The sequence below is a fragment of the Elephas maximus genome, chromosome 27 (genome assembly GCF_024166365.1).
Source record: "Elephas maximus indicus isolate mEleMax1 chromosome 27, mEleMax1 primary haplotype, whole genome shotgun sequence".
In the NCBI taxonomy this organism is placed as follows: domain Eukaryota; kingdom Metazoa; phylum Chordata; class Mammalia; order Proboscidea; family Elephantidae; genus Elephas; species Elephas maximus.
This window is the reverse complement of record NC_064845.1, coordinates 30,682,260-30,701,043: the sequence shown is the minus strand read 5'-3', so window position 1 is coordinate 30,701,043 and position 18,784 is coordinate 30,682,260. Positions and strand designations below refer to the sequence as shown.

General features: G+C 42.0%; 1 long non-coding RNA gene across 2 annotated transcripts in view; it reads left to right on the top strand.

The window, feature by feature from the left end:
• LOC126068363 (uncharacterized) overlaps positions 1-18,784 on the top strand; it is a 213,479-nt gene that overhangs the window by 180,900 nt on the left and 13,795 nt on the right. The window contains exon 4 of one of the 2 annotated variants that reach the window (XR_007515642.1): positions 1,551-1,789. This is a non-coding gene — a long non-coding RNA (uncharacterized LOC126068363). Of the gene's footprint in view, positions 1-430; positions 1,790-18,784 lie in introns of both variants that reach the window. The other variant, XR_007515641.1, reaches the window with a different exon arrangement.

Below are 18,784 nucleotides of genomic sequence, written 5' to 3'. Positions count from 1 at the left end.
TTAAAAATGATTCTTATGAAAAATTATTCTTAAGGGCAATTGACATAAAAAATATTTTAATGGCTCTTTACAATAGTTGAGTTGAGATATGAAGAGGTATTCATCCTTCTAGTCATTCTTCTATTTATCTATTAAGAGCGTTCTGGGTTGGAACCAGCTTGATGGCAGCGGGTTTGGTTTGTTTGTTTGTTTGTTTTTTTAACGCAGAAATTAGGGACGAAACCTTCACCGTAATTATAACAAGTTTAGCTGGTGGCAGACAGCTAGCAGCTCCCCAAAGATTTGTTCTATCCTTCCGTAGAGTAGAGTTGTCCCTGGGAAGTTGCTGCCAAGCCAAGGACTGTATGTCCTACCCCTGCATTTAGGTGGAGGTGATAAGATGAGCTCTCAGGAGTGGCATGTGAGCATAAATGATGGATGCCTCTTTCAGGCCAAGGCTTTGAAGAAGCAGACGTGCCTTCCTCACCCTCTTTTCATCTGTCTGCCAGATGAATATTGAAGAAGTCAGCCTGGGTGCCGGAATGACTCACGGAACAAAGTGCCCCCCAGTCCCCTTCCACAGTTTTTAAGACCCATTTTGGACACCACAGGATTGCGTGATAAGCTTCTATTGTGCTAAACTCTTGAAATTTTGGGGTTTGTCTGTTATAGCGTGTTTTTTTCCTTAACTAATATGAGAGGCATCAGTTAGGGATTTTGCATGGGGGCCCTTCTTTCCCTACCCATCATGGATGGTATGGCAGGTATTGCAAACTGACTCACTCAACTCCATTCCAACCCCTTTGTAGTGGGAAAGCTAAATGGGAGGAAGTCAAAGATATTTCCTCATTTCCCAGACACCCATTTATAGTTCAGGCTTCACATGAGATATACATTGTTCCATGGGTGTACTTGTGTGTGAGTTAGGAGGCAGAAATGAACATAATGAGGTAGAGGTCATGCTCCTACTATTTCTACTGTTTCTTCTATCAACCATGTTTGTGAGGCTACAAATATAGGAACGTATTTTTTCACCTAACAATAAGTTTGAAGGAAGTCAGATACTGGTGTTGCTTCATGAGTTCAACAGTGTCAGGGTCAGCATCTGTGCAATTCTTTTGGATGTTCCCTCGTGGTTGCAAGGCCATTGCTGCAGCTCCACCCATCACATCTGTATTTCAGGCAGGGAAAAAAAACAAGTAGAAACGGGGAACAGCAATGCCAACTGCTTCTTTTTATCAGAAAGGCAAAAGCTTTCCCAGAAGCCTTCACAACAACTTACCTGTAGGTCTCACTGTCCAAAACTGGGTACATTGCCACCTGAACAAAATTAGGGTTCTGTTGGCATGCAAGAGGGAAGGATACCTATAGGGTACCCTAAAACATACAAGTCATGGTCACTGTTCTCAAGGACCTGGTAATGGCTTTGTAGAAACAAAATATATGCATGTACATTTGAATAATAATACCAGAGTTAAGAAAAGCTATAAGACAATAATGTAAGTTACAGGGCAGACATTTTAGAGGAGATGGGAATTGTAGGGGCCTAATCTATCCCACCTCATTTTCAGGAGGGCTGGTGTGAAGAACCATGCATCTCAGCTGAACTCTGTGGGTAGCCTCTTGCTTGCCCATGGTGCCATGCTAGCATCACCTGCCAGAGTAAACCAGTGTTCTGAGCGAGCATCCAGATGAAGTGCCCTTGGCAGGATTGATGAGCAGGAAGTGGTGAACTTGACCTGGTCCTGGGAGGATGAGAAGATACTACAGGGACCGAGGAAAGGGTCCTGAACACAACTCCAGAAGTTTTGTGAGTAGAGCGTTTCCCTGGATGCCAGAAACAGTAAGGCTGGCCGCCTGCCTGTAATTAACCCAAATCTCCTTAGTCACCCAGAGAGTAAGGGGCTTTCACCCTGGAATTACTGGCAATTGCCTTTTTTTTTTTAAATAATTTTTATTGTGCTTTAAGTAAAAGTTTACAAATCCAGTCACTCTCTCACACAAAAACCCATATATACCTTGCTACACACTCCCAATTACTCCCCCTAATGAGAGAGCCTGCTCTCTCCCTCCACTCTCTCTTTTCGTGTCTTTTTCGCCAGCTTCTAACCCCCTCCACCCTCTCATCTCCCCTCCAGGCAAGAGTTGCCAACGTAGTCTCAAGTGTCCACCTGATCCAAGAAGCTCACTCCTCACCAGCATCCCTCTCCAAACCACTGTCCAGTCCAATCCATGTCTGACAAGTTGGCTTCGGGAATGGTTCCTGTCATGGGCCAGCAGAAGGTCTGGGAGCCATGACCACCAGGATCCTTGCAGTCTCAGTCAGACCATTAAGTCTGGTCTTATGAGAATTTGGGGTCTGCATCCCACTGCTCTCCTGCTCCCTCAGGGGTTCTCTGTTGTGTTCCCTGTCAGGGCAGTCATCGGTTGTAGCCGGGTACCATCTAGTTCTTCTCGTCTTAGTATGATGTAGTCGCTGGCTCATGTGGCCCTTTTTATCTTTTGGGCTCGTAATCACCTTATGTCCTTGGTAATCTTCATTCTCCTTTGATCCAGGTGGGTTGAGACCAATGGATGCATCTTAGATAGCTGCTTGCTGGTGTTTAAGACCCCAGACGCCACTGTTCAAATTGGGATGCAGAATGTTTTCTTAATAGATGTTATTATGCCAGTTGACTTAGATGTCCCCTGAAGCCATGGTCCCCAGACACCTGCTTCTGTTACGCTGGCCTTCAAAGCATTCAGTTTATTCAGGAAACTTCTTTCCTTTTGGTTTAGTCCAATTGTGCTGACCTCCCCTGTATTGTGTGCTGTCTTTCCCTTCACCTAAAGTAGTTCTTATCTACTACCTAATTAGTGAATACCCCTCACATACCCTCCCTTCCTCCCCCCTCTCATAACCACAAAAGAATGTTTTCTTCTCAGCTTAGACTATTTCTCAAGTTCTTTTAATAGTGGTCTTATACAATATTTGTCCTTTTGCAACTGACTACGTTCACCCAGCATAATGCCTTCTGGGGTTACTGGGGCCGGAAGCTTTCCAGGTTCCTCCACGTTATGAAATGTTTCACAGATTCTTCACTGTTCTTTATCGATGCGTAGTATTCCGTTGTGTGAATATACCATAATTTATTTATCCATTCATCTGTTGATGGGCACCTTGGTTGCTTCCATGTTTTTGCTATTGTAAACAGTGCTGCAATAAACGTGGATGTGCGTATATCTGTTTGTGTAAAGGCTCTTATTTCTCTAGGATATATTCTGAGGAGTGGGATTTCCGGGTTGTATGGTAGTTCTATTTCTAACTTTTTAAGGAAACGCCAGATAGATTTCCAAAGTGGTTGTACCATTTTACATTCCCACCATCAGTTGTATAGGTGTTCGGATCTCTCCACAGCCACTCCAACATTTATTATTTTGTGTTTTTTGGATTAATGCCAGCCTTGTTGGAGTGAGATGGAATCTCATCGTACTTTTAATTTGCATTTCTCTAATGGATAATGATCAAGAGCATTTTCTCATGTATCTGTTAGCTGCCTGAATATCTTCTTTAGTGAAGTGTGTGCTCATATCCTTTTCCAAATTTTTAATTGGGTTGCCTTTTTGTGGTTGAGTTTTAGCAGAATCGTATAGATTTTAGAGATCAGGTACTGGTCGGATATGTCATAGCTGAAAATTTTTTCCCAATCTGTAGGTGGTCTTTTTACTCTTTTGGTGAAGTCTTTAGATGAGCATAGGTGTTTGATTTTTAGGAGCTCCCAGTTATCTGGTTTCCCTTTATCATTTTTAGTAATGTTTTGTATTCTGTTGATGCCTCGTATTAGGGCTCCTAAGGTTGTCCCTATTTTTTCTTCTATGATCTTTATCGTTTTAGTCTTTATGTTTAGGTCTTCGATCCACTTGGAGTTAGTTTTTGTGCATGGCGTGAGGTATGGGTCCTGTTTCATTTTTTTGCAAATGGACATCCAGTTATGCCAGCACCATTTGTTAAAAAGACTATCTTTTCCCCAATTAACTGACACTGGGCCTTTGTCAAATATCAGCTGCTCATATGTGGATGGATTTATATCTGGGTTCTCAATTCTTTCCCATTGGTCTATGTGCCTGTTCTTGTACCAGTACCAGGCTATTTCGACTACTGTGGCTGTATAATACGTTCTAAAATCAGGTAGAGTGAGGCCTCCCACTTTCTTCTTCTTTTTCAGTAATGCTTTACTTATCCGGGGCTTCTTTCCCTTCCATATGAAGTTGGTGTTTTGTTTCTCCATCACATTAAGAAATGTCATTGGAATTTGGATCAGAAGTGCATTGTATTTATAGAACTGTTTTGGTAGAAGAGACATTTTTACTATGTTGAATCTTCCTATCCATGAGCAAGGTATGTTTTTCCACTTATGTAGGTCCCTTTTAGTTTCTTGCAGTAGTACTTTCTAGTTTTCCTTGTATAGGTCTCTTACACCTTTGGTAAGATTTATTCCTAAGTATTTTATCTTCTTGGGGGCTAGTGTGAATGGTACTGATTTGGTGATTTCCTCTTCGATGTTCTTTTTGTTGATGTAGAGGAATCCAAGTGATTTTTGTATGTTTATCTTGTAACCTGAAATTCTGCCGAACTCTTCTCTTAGTTTCAGTAGTTTTCTGGAGGATTCCTTAGGGTTTTCAGTGTATAAGATCATGTCATCTGCAAGTAGAGATAATTTTAATTTTTCCTTGCCAATCCAGATGCCCTTTATTTCTTTGTCTAGCCTAATTGCTCTGGCTAGGACCTCCAGCACAATGTTGAATAAGAGCAGTGATAAAGGGCATCCTTGTCTGGTTCCCGTTCTCAAGGGAAATGCTTTCAGGCTCTCTCCATTTAAAGTGATGTTGGCTCTTGGCTTTGTATAAATGCCCTTAATTATATTGAGGAATTTTCCTTCAATTCTTATTTTGCGGAGATTTTTTATCATGAATGGGTGTTGGAATTTGTCAAATGCCTTCTCTGCATCAATTGATAAGATCATGTGGTCTTTTGTTTTATTTATATGGTGGATTACATTAATGGTTTTCCTAATATTGAACCAACCTTACATACCTGGTATAAATCCCACTGGGTCATGGTGGATTATTTTTTTGGTATGTTGTTGAATTGTGTTGGCTAGAATTTTGTTGAGGATTTTTGCATCTATGTTCATGAGGGATACAGGTCTGTAATTTTCTTTTTTTGTGGTGTCTTTACCTGGTTTTGGTATCAGGGATATGGTGGCTTCATAGAATGAGTTAGGTAGTATTCCGTCCTTTTCTATGCTCTGAAATACCATTAGTAGTAGTGGTGTTAACTCTTCTCTGAAAGTTTGGTAGAACTCTGCAGTGAAGCCGTCCGGGACAGGGATTTTTTTGTTGTTGTTGTTGTTCAGAGTTTTTCGATTACAGTTTCAATCTCTTTTTGTTATGGGTCTATTTAGTTGTTCTACTTCTGATTGTGTTAGTTTAGGTACGTAGTGTGTTTCTAGGAAGTCATTCATTTCTGCTAGGTTTGCAAATTTGTTAGAGTACAATTTTTCTTAATAATCTGATATAATCCTTTTAATTTCAGTTGGGTCTGTTGTGATATGCCCCATCTCATTTCTTATTCAGATTATTTGTTTTCTTTCCTGTATTTCTTTATTCAGTCTGGCCAATGGTTTATCAATTTTGTTAATTTTTTCAAAGAACCAGCTTTTGGCTTTGTTAATTCTTTCAGTTGTTTTTCTGTTCTGTAATTCATTTAGTTCAGCTCTACTTTTATTATTTGTTCTCTTCTGGTGCCTGATGGGTTCTTTTGTTGCTTGCTTTTTGTTTGTTTAAGTTGTAGGGACAGTTCTCTGATTTTGGCTCTTTCTTCTTTATGTGTGCATTTGTTGATATAAATTGACCTCTGAGCCCTGCTTTTGCTGTGTCCCAGAGGTTTTGATACGAAGTGTTTTCATTCTCATTGCATTCTATGAATTTCTTTATTCTCTCCTTAATGTCTTCTGCAACTCAGTCTTTTCTGAGCAGGGTATTGTTCAGTTTCCAAGTATTTGATTTCTTTTCCCTAATTTTTCTGTTGATTTCTACTTTTATGGCCTTGTGGTCTGAGAAGATGCTTTGTAATATTTGGATGTTTTGGGTTCTGCAAAGGTTTGTTTTATGACCTAATATGTGATCTATTCTAGAGAATGTTCCATGTGCACTAGAAAAAGAAGTATACTTTGCAGCTATTGGGTGGAGTGTTCTGTATAAGTCTATGAGTTCAAGTTGGTTGATCGTAGCAGTTAGATCTTCCATGTCTCTATTGAGCTTCTTACTGGAGGTCCTGTCCTTCTCTGAAAGTGGTGTGTTGAAGTCTCCTACTATAATTGTGGAGGTGTCTATCTCACTTTTCAGTTCTGTTAAAGTTTGTTTTATGTATCTTGCAGCCCTGTCATTAGGTGCATACACATTTAATACAGTTATATCTTCCTGGTCAATTGTCCCTTTTGTCATTATGTAGTGTCCTTCTTTATCCTTTGTGGCGGATTTAACTTTAAAGTCTATTTTGTCAGATATTTATAGTGCCATTCCTGCTCTTTTTTGCTTGTTGTTTGCTTCATATATTTTTTTCCATCCTTTGAGTTTTAGTTTGTTTGTGTCTCTAAGTCTAAGATGTGTCTCTTGTAGGCAGTATATAGACAGATCATGTTTCTTTATCCAGTCTGAGACTCTCTGTCTCTTTATTGGGGCATTTATTCCATTTACATTCAGTGTAATTATAGATAAGTATGAGTTTAGTGCTGTCATTTTGATGCCTTTCTGTGTATGTTTTTGCCAGTTTCATTTTTCCACTTACTTTTGTGTGCTGAGACATTTTTCTTTGTAAATTGTGTGTTCCTCATTTTCAGAGTAGTTGAGTTTATGTTTGCTGAGTCGTTATGTTTTTCTTGGTTTTTATTTTGAGTTATGGAATTTTTAGACCTCTTTGTGGTTACCTTAATATTTACCCCTATTTTTCTAAGTAAAAACCTAACTTGTATCATCCTATGTCATCTTTTTTTCCTCTCCATATGGAAGGTCTATGCCTCCTGTGTTTAGTCCCTCTTTTTGGTTATTGGAATCTTTTACATAATGACTTCAGTGGTTTCTGTTTTGAGCATTTTTTTCTTTTTAAGATTAATCATTTATTTTTGTGATTTCCCTATTTGACTTGATATCAGGATGTTCTGTTCTGTGACCTTGTGTCATGTTGGTATCTGATATTATAGATTTTCTAACCAAGGAATTTCCTTTAGTAATTTTTGTAGCTTTGGTTTGGTTTTTGCAAATTCTCTAAGCTTGTGTGTATCTGTAAATGTTTTAATTTCGCCTTCATATTTCAGAGAGTTTTGCTGGATATATGGTCCTTGGCTGGCAGTTTTTCTCCTTCAGTGCTCTATATATGTCATCCCATTGCCTTCTTAACTGCATGGTTTCTGCTAAGTGGTCTGAACTTACTCTTATTGATTCTCCTTTGTAAGTGACTTTTCTTTTATCCCTGACTACTTTTAAAATTTTCTCTTTATCTTTGGTTTTCGCAAGTTTGATGATAATATGCCCTGGTGATTTTTTTTTTTTTTTGGATCAATCTTAAATGGGGTTCGATGAGCATCTTGGATAGATATCCTTTCGTCTTTCATGATGCCATGTAAGTTTTCTGCCAACAGATCTTCAGCTATTCTCTCTGTATTTTCTGTTATCGCTCCCTGTTCTGGAACTTCAATCACATGCAAGGTATTCTTCTTGATAGAGTCCCACATGATTCTTAGGGTTTCTTCATTTTTTTTTAATTCTTTTATCTAATTTTTCTTTAACTATATTTGTGTAAATTGCCTTCTCCTCCAACTCCCGACTCTGCATTCCAATTCCTCGATTCTGCTCCTCTTACTTCCTATTGAGTTGTCTAATTCTGTAATTTTATTGTTAATCTTTTGGATTTCAGAATGCTGTGTCTCTATGGATTCTTGCAGCTTATTGATTTTTCCACTATGTTCTTGAATAATGTTTTTGATTTCTTCAACTGCTTTATCAGTGTGTTCCTTGGCTTTTTCTGTAGATTGCCTTATTTCATTTCTGAGATCATCCCTGATATCTTGAAGCATTCTGTAAATTAGTTTTTTATATTCTGCATCTGGCAATTCCAGGATTATATCTTCGTTTGGGAAAGATTTTGATTCTTTAATTTGGGGATTTGTAGAAGCAATCACGGTCTGCTTCTTTATTTGATTTGATATCGACTTTCTGTCTCTGAGCCATCTGTAAGATATTGTAATGATTTATTTTATATTTGCTTACTGAGCCTTAGCTTGTTTTTCTTTGTTTCAGCATACCCAGATGGGCTACTAGATTGTGCTGTCTTGATTGTTGTAGCCTTTGAATCACTTATGTCCTATTACTAGCTGGTTTGGTCTGTTACCAGATATATAAGCCTAAGAGTCCATTCACTATTCTTAAATAGAATCAGCTTAGGTGTTCTGATCTTCGGTCACGAAATGTGTGGTGTAGACTGTCACCTATTAACTTAGAGGAGTGGTGGTGATAGTTGTGTGCACCAGATTCTAGTAGCGGCAGGGGCTTGCACTCCAAGGAGGGCAGGATGCTGACAGCCTTCCCCCAAGTGCCAGTGAGGTAGGTGCATCTCTGTTCCTAAAGCACTTTGGTGGGTGGGCTCTGGAGCTGTACCTTAGGCATCCAATGCTTGTACCTCTAAAGATTGGCAGGCGCCAGTATCCTCAGACCCCTTTGGCAGGTGGCTAGGTGGTTTGGGTGGAGCTTCAGCCCTCAGCTCCCTGCTGTGGATCAGTGTGGGCTCTGTTTGATAGGTGAGATATCAGACCTGGAAAACTTGTGTTTCCAGTGCTCTACTAAAACAATTACAGTCAGATCTCTTTCAGAATTGCCTTTGCATTATAATAGCCACCTTGTTCCCTATAGGGATGAAAGCCCAAGACTGTGGATCTTATATGCTTGGCTGGAGCTGGTTCTGTATTTTCATTCCAGTATAGGGAAGTCTGGAAAGGACTTTTCCTCCCTGGATTGTTAGTAGCTGCTTCTCTCAGGCCAGGAGAATGGGTTAGAGGAAAAAAAAACCTGGGCGAGCAGGAGCATTTCACTCCCTGGCCGAGGAAATACCAATGTTAATGAAGCTGCCTGGGACAGGGAGGGTAGGGATCAGATAGATAGGAGAGAGTAGCATCCAGCGATATAGACAAAGTTACTTATCTTGCTTGGTGGTGACTGTTTTATCTGAGAGGCGTGTAGCCTGTGTGTACTGGCTGGGTCAAGACTGCCCCCGAGGGTCAGGCCTGCGTTCGTTCTGTGCTTGTGCCCCCTCAGAAGCCATGGTCAGCTCCTCTGCTCCTACTCCAAAGCCCAGCACCAAGGTTTCCTGACTGGGACACTGCACTCCAGGCTCCAAAACCAGTCATTGCTTCCCAGTGATTTATCCTCCTATAAGCCACATCACTGTGCAGCCTGCGTGTGCTGACTGGGTTTCCCCCGAGGTTGCTTCAGGGGGCTAGGGCTGCGTCCTGTGCTTGCACTATCTCAGGAAGCTGTGCTCAGCTCCTCTGCACTTAATGCAAAGCCCGGCGCCAAGGTTTTCTGACTGGGACGCTGGCTCCAGGCTCCAAAAACAGTTGCTGCTTCCCTGTGGTTGCTTGTTCTCTTTTCAGCTGTGTCAGTGTGCAGCCTGCTTGCACTGGCTGAGTCTCTACTGAGGTTACCCCAGGGGGTTACGGGTTAGGGCTGTGTCCCGTGCTTGCCCCGTCTCAGTAAGCTGCAATTAGCCCCACCACTCAGCACCAGGGAACCACAAGGGCTCAAGGCTATGGCACGGGACACGGGTTCCAGAAGCAGTCGCTGCTTCGGGGTGTGGGTTGTCACTCAGGTCAACTCTTTAGATCTGTGTTTGATGGTCAGGGTTCCTAGATTGTCACGTATGTGATTGATTCACTTGTTTTTCCAAGTCTTTGTTGCAAGAGGGATCCGCAGTAGCTCTTACCTTGTCAGCCATGTTGGTCCTGACTCCTACCTTTCTTTTTTTTAATTTTTATTGTGCTTTAAGTGAAAGTTTACAAATCAAGTTAGTCTCTCACACAAAAACGTGTATACACCTTGCTACATACTCCCGGTTGCTCTCTCCCTAATGAGACAGCCCGCTCCCTCCCTCCAATCTCTCTTTTCGTGTTAATTTTGTCAGCTTTGAACTCCCTCTACCCTCCCATCTCCCCTCCTGGCAGGAGATGCCAATATAGTCTCAAGTGTCCACCTGATCCAAGAAGCTCACTCCTCACAAGCATCCTTCTCCAACCCATTGTCCAGTCCAATCCCTGTCTGAAGATTTGGCTTTGGGAATAGTCCTGTCCAGGGCCAACAGAAGGTCTGGGGGCCATGACCACTGGTGTCCTAGTCTCAGTCAGACCATTAAATCTGGTCTTTTTATGAGAATTTGGGGTCTGGATCCCACTGCTTTCCTACTCCCTCAGAGGTTCTTTGTTTTGCTCTGTGTTTATGACCTGATTTTGAGGGTTTCATCATCCTGTTTACTCCCTCTAAATATACTCATTTTTCTCTCTCCCTCCTGAAACATAACCATGAATTGAACACTATGCTGTGTGGGGAGGGGATGAGGGGGAAGAAGAGGGCATCTAAACAACACAGACAAAACAGGACTATCACTTTTCTCTTTCTAGATTCTACATTGCCATTCATGCAGACCAACATCAAATTTGCCTCACTGCCTAGGTTGTTTTCAACTCACAATATCTTGCTATCCATGAAAATCTTCATGTGTTTTTAAACTACTTTTTTCAAAGTGTAAGTGGAGTCTTCTAAGTGTTCATTAAGATCTATTTTCTCTTTCTTCTATACTAGTTAGGTGCTTGGCTACTCAACTAGAGATGACATTTCCCAGCCTCCCTTGCAGCTAGATATTGTCATGGAGTATAAGAGGATAAGCAGAAACATATATCCGCTAGTGAATACCCGTTGCTGTCAAGTTGATTCCAACTCACACCGACCCTATAGGACAAAGTAGAGCTTCCTACAGGGTTTCCAAGGAGCAGCTGGTGGATTCAATCTGCCAACTTTTTGCTTACCAGCCAATTTCTTAATAACTATGGTTTAGCAGTCTCATTTTCTAGTCGTCTCAGGAGTTTAGATATATTTCTGAACTCATTTTAGACTATCTAGGAAATTTTCTATAATCTCTTCACCAGTTTGGATTTTAGTCTCTCAATATTCCCATTCCAAAGTCTTAAGAGAAAGTCCAATTGGGCCAGCTCAGCCAACAGAGTCATAGGTCAGGTGTCCACTCTGGTTCAGTCATCTGTGGTCGAGACGACAGAGTCTTGAGATAAAACTATGAGAGCCTAAATTCACGTCTTCGAGTGACGATGAGAGGCAATTTCAGATAAAAGCATGGGGCTAAGCATGAACTCCTAATCACACAGAGTTTCTGGAACTGCAAAGTCAAGGACCAGATCTTAGGTTATGCATCCATACCTAAGCACTGACAACTGAGGAGACCCAGTGTGCAAAATTGCCCTGCTCACTTGTGGTAAATCGTTATAGTGGTGGCCTCCAGTGAACAAAACCTCCTGGTGTTTGCACCCTTGTGTAGCCCCCTCCCACACTGACTCTGGACTTGATCGTGTGACTTGCTTTAGCCAATGAGACATTAGCAAAATGATGCCAGCAGAGGCTTGATAAGTGCTCGCATACCAGGGCTTGTCCTTCTTGGAAGGTAGATGCCATGATATGAAGAAACGTGAGCTAGATTACCAAATGGTGAGAGGAACTAGAGGATGAGAGGCCATCTTGGATGTCCTAGTCCCAGTCAGACTTCCAGCTAAATGTAGCCCATGAGTGAACTTAGCTATACCATGTGGAACAAAACCACTCAGTTGATACTAGTCAGTCCACAAAATCATGAAAAATAAAAAATTGCTGTTGTTTTAAATCACAAAGCTTTGCGGTATTTTAAAAAAACAACTTCTTTAGATAATTGAACTTTTCTACATAACTGAAATACCTCCCCTCTCTAAAATCTCCTTGACTATAAAACCCATCTGGAAATCCAGGTGTCTGGCCCAGGACTCTTGGAGAAAATTTTCTGACAGTGGTGCCAAAGGACCCTCAAAATGGGATCCTGAGATGTCTTCCTTTCCTCCTGTCTTCCTGAAAATAAAAAAGAAATCCTTAAACAACGAGGCATAAGAATGTTCCATTAACTAGCCAGATAAGACCAAGTTCTCAAACAGTGCCCCACACTTCCCTGTTACATAATTTCTTTCCTCCTCAATAAATACATCAACATTAAGGAAAGTGTGTCACTCTTTCTAGTTCTCCTGAGGCACCAGGAAAGAAAACTCTCATTGAATGTCTCCTGTTCTACTGATCAGTTTCCTGTGAGGTGGCCCAATGTATGATGGGTTGTATGCCCTTAAAGACTAAAGAAAAAAAAAATATCCTGGTTAATGCCAGAGAGATTACCCAAAGAGGTAAAAATCACCATCTCCTGAGGTCATTCAAAACAGTACTAGGTATGATGTCTCAAGGGCCCCTGGGTGATGCAGATGGTTAAGTGCTTGACTACTAGCCGAAAGACTGGCAGTTCTAACCCACTTAGAGATGCCTCAAATGATAGGCCTGGTGATCTGCTTCAGAAAGGTCACAGCCTTGAAAACCCTGTGGAGAACAGTTTTACTCTGCACACATTGGGTCATCATGAGTCACAGTTTCACACGACATCCCAGTTAGTTGGCCTAATATGTTCAGTGCTTCTGTTCTACCTCCTGGTTCCTTGCATAGTGCCTGGGTTCTTAAAAGCTTACAAGTGGCCATCCAAGGCACCACAATTGGTCTCTATGGGCCTGGAGCAACAGTGGAAGAAGAAGAGTAAGGAACAGGAGGACAATATGGAATGTGTTTCTAATTTCCTCTATGAATAACTGGTGGGGCAGTGGTTAAGAGCTCAGCTGCTAACCAAAAAGGTTGGCAGTTGAAATCTACCAGCCACTCCTTGGAAACCGTATGAGGCAGTTCTACTCTGTCCTGCAGGGTTGCTATGAGTCAAAATAGACTTGAGGGCAACAGGTTTTTTTTTTTTTTTTTTTTTTTTTTTCAGTTGCCATGAGACTATAAGAACTGGATGGTGCCCAGCTACTACGAACAAACATTTTGAGCAAAGAGCCTAGAGAATCCTGATCAAAACAGGGTAAATGCAGAAAAGAATTTAAAATTCTCATGGAATCCAGACTTTCTGGAACCATGGAGGCTGAATGAATCCCTGAAATTAATGCTCTGAAATAATCTTTAAACCTTAAACCAAAAAAAATCTCCTGAAGTCTTCCTAAGGGTAAACAATAGCCTAGCTTAAGTAGTAAAAATGTCTGCTTTGAGCATTGTGCTCTTTGAAGGACTATATGGGATCAAAGTAACAACAGCAACTCAAAAGATTAGATGGGAACTTCAGGGGGCAGTGAGTTTATGTTAATATGGGAGGGACAACTCAGAAACAGAGAGTGAGAATAGTTACACAACTCAAAGAACATAATCAATGTTACTGAATTGTGGTGAATTGGTGTATGTTTTGCTGTACATATTCTCAACAATATAAAATTTTAAAAATGATATTGTGGTCCCAGGAAATATGGATGGAGCACACTGACCACCTCAGCTGTGGTAGATCAGCTGTTCCCTGAGTTCATGGTCCCCACAGCCTTCAGCCCAGCAATTCAGTCCCTCAGGTAGTTTGGATGTATCTATGGAGCTTCCATGACCTTGTCTTGTACAAGCTGTTCTGGCTTCCCAGTATTGTGTACTCTCTTAGCTTCACCAAAGTTACCACTTATCTGTTGTCTATTTAGTGTTTTTCCGTTTCCACGCTTCCCCCACCCCTTGTAACAATCAAAGATTGTTTCTTTTTGTGTGCAAACCTTTTTATGAGTTTTTACAGTAGTGGTTTCATACAATATTTGTCGTTTTGTGGTTGACTTATTTCACTCAGCATAGTGCCCTCCAGATTCATTCATGTTATGAGATGATTCACAGATACATCATTGTTCTTTATCATTATGTAATACTCCATTGTGTTGACACACAATATTAACCATCAGAGTCCACCGCTTGTCAACTTAGCACCTGTACACATCTCCCCAAACCATACATAATCTCTAAATAAAGACAATTACAAAGTCATACTTAGTCTTAACATGATGTAACTAACACGTGATTAATTGAAAATGCACTAGCCCCATTTACATCTTATATTTTGTAAGAAAAAAGCAAAAATATTTGACGCATACATACAAAGCAGAAATACTCATAACAATTACAGTCCTCGTTTCTGCAACTGGTCACGTGGACGTAAGTGGTATTTAGAACTACCTTCTTCCAACACCCATTCCATATTCCCTTTGCCCTCAGCAAGCACCTCACCAGATCATGGTTTTTTGCCTGGTGGCATGACCCAAATCTTCATTCCTGAAGGTTCTGGGCCATTAGTAGCCCTGTCAGAATTGAGTTACTATAGTTTTCCATTGACTTTAATCACAGGACATGCTAGTACTAAGAGATGCCCTAAGGGATCTCCTGCGTTCCAGGCATACTCCTCTTTATCCCCATTATGTAATATCAATCTGATTTCCTCTTGGTAATCAGGATCAATCACAGCAGCCAGTATGGTAACTCCCTTCTTTGCCTGTTGATCCAGTTGCTAGGTGGCATTCTTTGCTTCCAGTTCAGTGGAATCAGTGATGTGTCTCCAGGTGGGCGCATTCCTCCCTTTGGAACTAAGACCTCCATACTGAAGAGCATAAGATCATGGGGACAAGAAGTGAAAATCTTGTGAGTGGGTCACTAGGGGTAATAGTGAGTGGTGCCACTCCCATTTCCACTTCTTGATTTTTGGACCCATGAATCCTGGTTACGGAAGAAACAGCACCATATATTGGATGCTAGTTTAAAGCATATACAGCCTCCTGGAGAACACTACCCCAACTCTGCAAGGTATTGTCTCCTAGCTGGTGCATAGTGGTGTCTTTAGGAGTCCATTCCATCATCCTATCAAGCCAGCTGCTTCAGGATGATGAGGAACATGGTAAGACCAGTGAATTCTATGAACATGGGCCCACTGCCATACTTTATTTGCTGTGAAGTGAGTCTCTTGATCAGAGGCAATGCTGTGTGGGATAACAATGATGGTGAATAAGGCATTCTGTAAGCCCACAGATGGTGGTTTTGGCAACATTGCTCAGGGAAGGCAAATCCGTATCAGAGTAAGTATCTATTCCAGTAAGAACAAATGCTGCCCTTTCCATGATGGAAGTGGTCCAATGTAGTCAACTTGCCACCAGGTTGCTTGCTAAGCACCTTGAGGTATGGTGCCATATTAAGGACCCAGTGTTGACCTCTGCTGCTGGCAGATTGGGCACTTAGCAGTGGCTGCTGCCAAGTCTGCCTTGGTGAGTGGAACTCCATGTTGCTGGACCCATGCATAACCTCCATCTCTGCCACCATGGCCACTTTTTTCATGAGCTCATTGAGCAATGATGTGACGGGCTGGGGAAAGAGAATGACTGGTTTTCACAGAATGCATCATCCTATCCACTTGATTGCTAAAATCACCCTCTGCTGAGGTCATGCTTTGGTCAGCATTCACAAGGGGCACATATATATTTACTTCTTTGGCTCATTCAGAGAGGTCTGTCCCCATACCTCTTCCCCATAAATCCTGGGCTGCAATTTTCCAATCATATTCCTTCCAAGAACCTGACCATCCAGCCAAACCATTGACCACAACCCTTGAATCAGTATACAATTGCACATCTGGACATTTCTCCTTCCAGACAAAGTGAACAACCAGGTGCACTGCTAGAATTTCTTCCTTTTGGGAGGATTTTCCTTCACACTGTCCTTCAGGGAGGTCCCAAAAAGGGGTGTAGTGCCGCCACTGTCCATGTTTGAGTGGTGGCTGAATATTGCACAGAGCCATCTGTAAACCAGGCACAAGTTTTCTCTTCTCTAGTCAACCGATCGTAAGGAACTCCCCATGAGGCCATAGGTGCATACTGGGAGATGGAAGGTAGTGTGACAGGAGTGGAGGCCAAGGGCATTTGGGACATTTCCTCATGCAACTTGTGCCTTCAGGTCCTGCTCAGGCCCAATCTTGTATATACCACTTCCATTTAATGATGGAGTGCTCCTGTGCATACTCTGTGGGTCAGACAGCATCCAGTTCATGATGGGCAGCTCAGGCCACATGGTGACTTGGTGGCCTGTGGTTAAGCATTCAGTCTTTACTAAGGCCCCAGAACAAGCCAAAAGCTATTCTCAAAAGGAGAGTAGTTATCTGCAGAGGATAGCAAGGCTTTGCTCCGAAATCCTAAGGGTCTGTGTTGCAATTCACCAGTAGGGGTCTGCCAAGGATTCCTGACAGCATCGCCATCTGCCATTGACACTTCAAGCACCATTGAATCAGCAGAGTGGGAGAGTGGCTTCTCTTGTTCTCGGCCCCACTCAAAACTAGCAGCTTTTAGGGTCACTTGATAAATAGGCTAGAGTAGCAAACCTAAATGAAGAACATGTTGCCTCCAAAATCCAAAGAGGCCTCCTAGGTGTTGTGCCTCCTTTTTCGTTGTGGGAACAGCCAGGTGCAATAAATAACTTGTCCTTCACTTTAGACGGAATATCTCGACATGCCCCATACCACTGGACCCCTAAAAATATTACTGAGGTGGAAGGTGCCTGAATTTTTGTGGGATTAATTTCCCACTCTTTGGGAGCAGGCAAATGCTTTACCAATAAGTCCAGAGTCATTGATACTTCTTCCTTACTAGATTCAATCAGCATAATATCATCAATGTAGCGGGCCAGTGTGACATCATATAGAAGGGAAGGACGATCGAGGTCCCTGCTGACTAAATTATGACATAGGGCTGGAGAGCTCATGGAGTGCTGAGGTAGGCAAGTGGAGGTGTATTGCTGGCCTTGCCAGCTGAAGGCAGACTTCTGATGGTCCTTCCAAACAGGTATGGAGAAAAAGGCATTAGCCAGTTCAGCAGCTGCACACGAATTACCAGGACATGTATTAATTTGCTCAAGCAATGAAACTACATCTGGAACAGCATCTGCAATTGGAGTCACAATCTGGTTAGGTTTTTGATAATCTACTGTTCTCCAAGGTCCATCTGATTTTTTCACAGGCGAAAGAGACGAGATGAATGGGGAATGTGGTGGGATGCACCACCCCTATATCCTTCAAGTCCTTGCTGGTGGCAGTAATGTCTGCAAATTCTCCAGGAATGCAGTATTGCTTTTGGTTTACTGTTTTCCTAGGTAGGGGTAGTTCTAATGGCTTCCACTTGGCTTTTCCTACCAAAATGACTCTTTCTCCATTTGTTAGGGATTCAGTGTGGGGTTTCTGCCGGTTATTGAGTATATCTATTCCAATAATGTATTCTGGAACTGGAAAAAGTCACTACGAGGGGATTTGGGGACCCATTGGACCTACTATGAAACAAACATGAGCCAAGACTCCATTAATAACCTAACCTCTGTGTGTGTCCCACTCTGACTGGTGGGCTACAGTGCTCTTTTGGGTCTCCTGGCATTTGTGTCAGCTCAGAGCTAGGATCCAGTAACCCCCCAAAAAGTCTGATTATTTTCTTTTCTCCAATGAAAAGTCACTCTCATAAAAGGTTGTAGACCCCTTTGGGGAAGGGTAGGAGAGAGATTAACTGTATAAATTTTTGGCAGTGTATTTGTGTCCTTCCTCATGAGGACTTGGCCTTCCCTTCATTCAAGGGGTTGTGGGTCTTTAAATTCACTCTAGTATGGGAGTTGACTGAGGACCATTCAAGTTAGACTGCTGCTCACCTAACCAAGAATTCTCCTATTTCTACAGATCAAGTAAATATTTAGTAGGTTTCCTATCTATTTCACTCCTAGGGACACTGTGACTAAGTAGTCATAAGTCCATATGAGTCAGACTATTCTGATTACTGCTTTGACTCTGCTGTCCATTGCTGTAACCATGCCCACCTTTTCTTTCTCGATTGAGTGCCGCCACTTGGCCCCTACTATCACAGGGTCCAATCAACCCAATTGTATTGAGGTGTCTAAATTCAGTTAGGGCAGTTCCCACTGTCAGATCTGATTTACATAAAATAGCAATCACAGCAGCCTTCAAGGATGCTGGCTTTCCCTTCACAAATTTGTTCCTCACATTTGTGGTAAAAGGTGTGTTCTTTGGGCATTCCATGTGTGGGTCTGTGGGTTTAACCTAATAAATCCACCTCAGCATGCCTTTGAATACCTTCTTCTACAGTATACCAGGGCAGGTCTAGTACTTCAACTTGATTTAGTGTAGGCCACTGTGTAATCCGTGCTTCAGCAACCCAAACAAATGAACTATTAGATCTTTCCTTAATATCTTGAGGTGAAACATTGAATGAAGAATGTGTGCTTAGTGGACCCATATCAATAAACTCAGACTGATCCATCTTTATGTTCCTTGCAGCATTATCCTGCACCCTGAATAACCATTCCCACACCTATTCCCCAGGTTCCTGTTTGTACATATTAGAAAAGTCAAGCAGTTCTCTTGGAGTGTAGCGTACCTCCTCCTGGGTCACACTTTCTACTACATCTCTTTGGGGCTCGGTGGGACTTAATCTAGTTATAGGTCTAGAAGCCAGAATCAGTAGTCTGGAATTGTTTTGAGAACATTCAGCATTGTGTTGTAAAGCATCTGCCTGAGATGATGCCCCAGGCAATGGCTCAGGCAAGG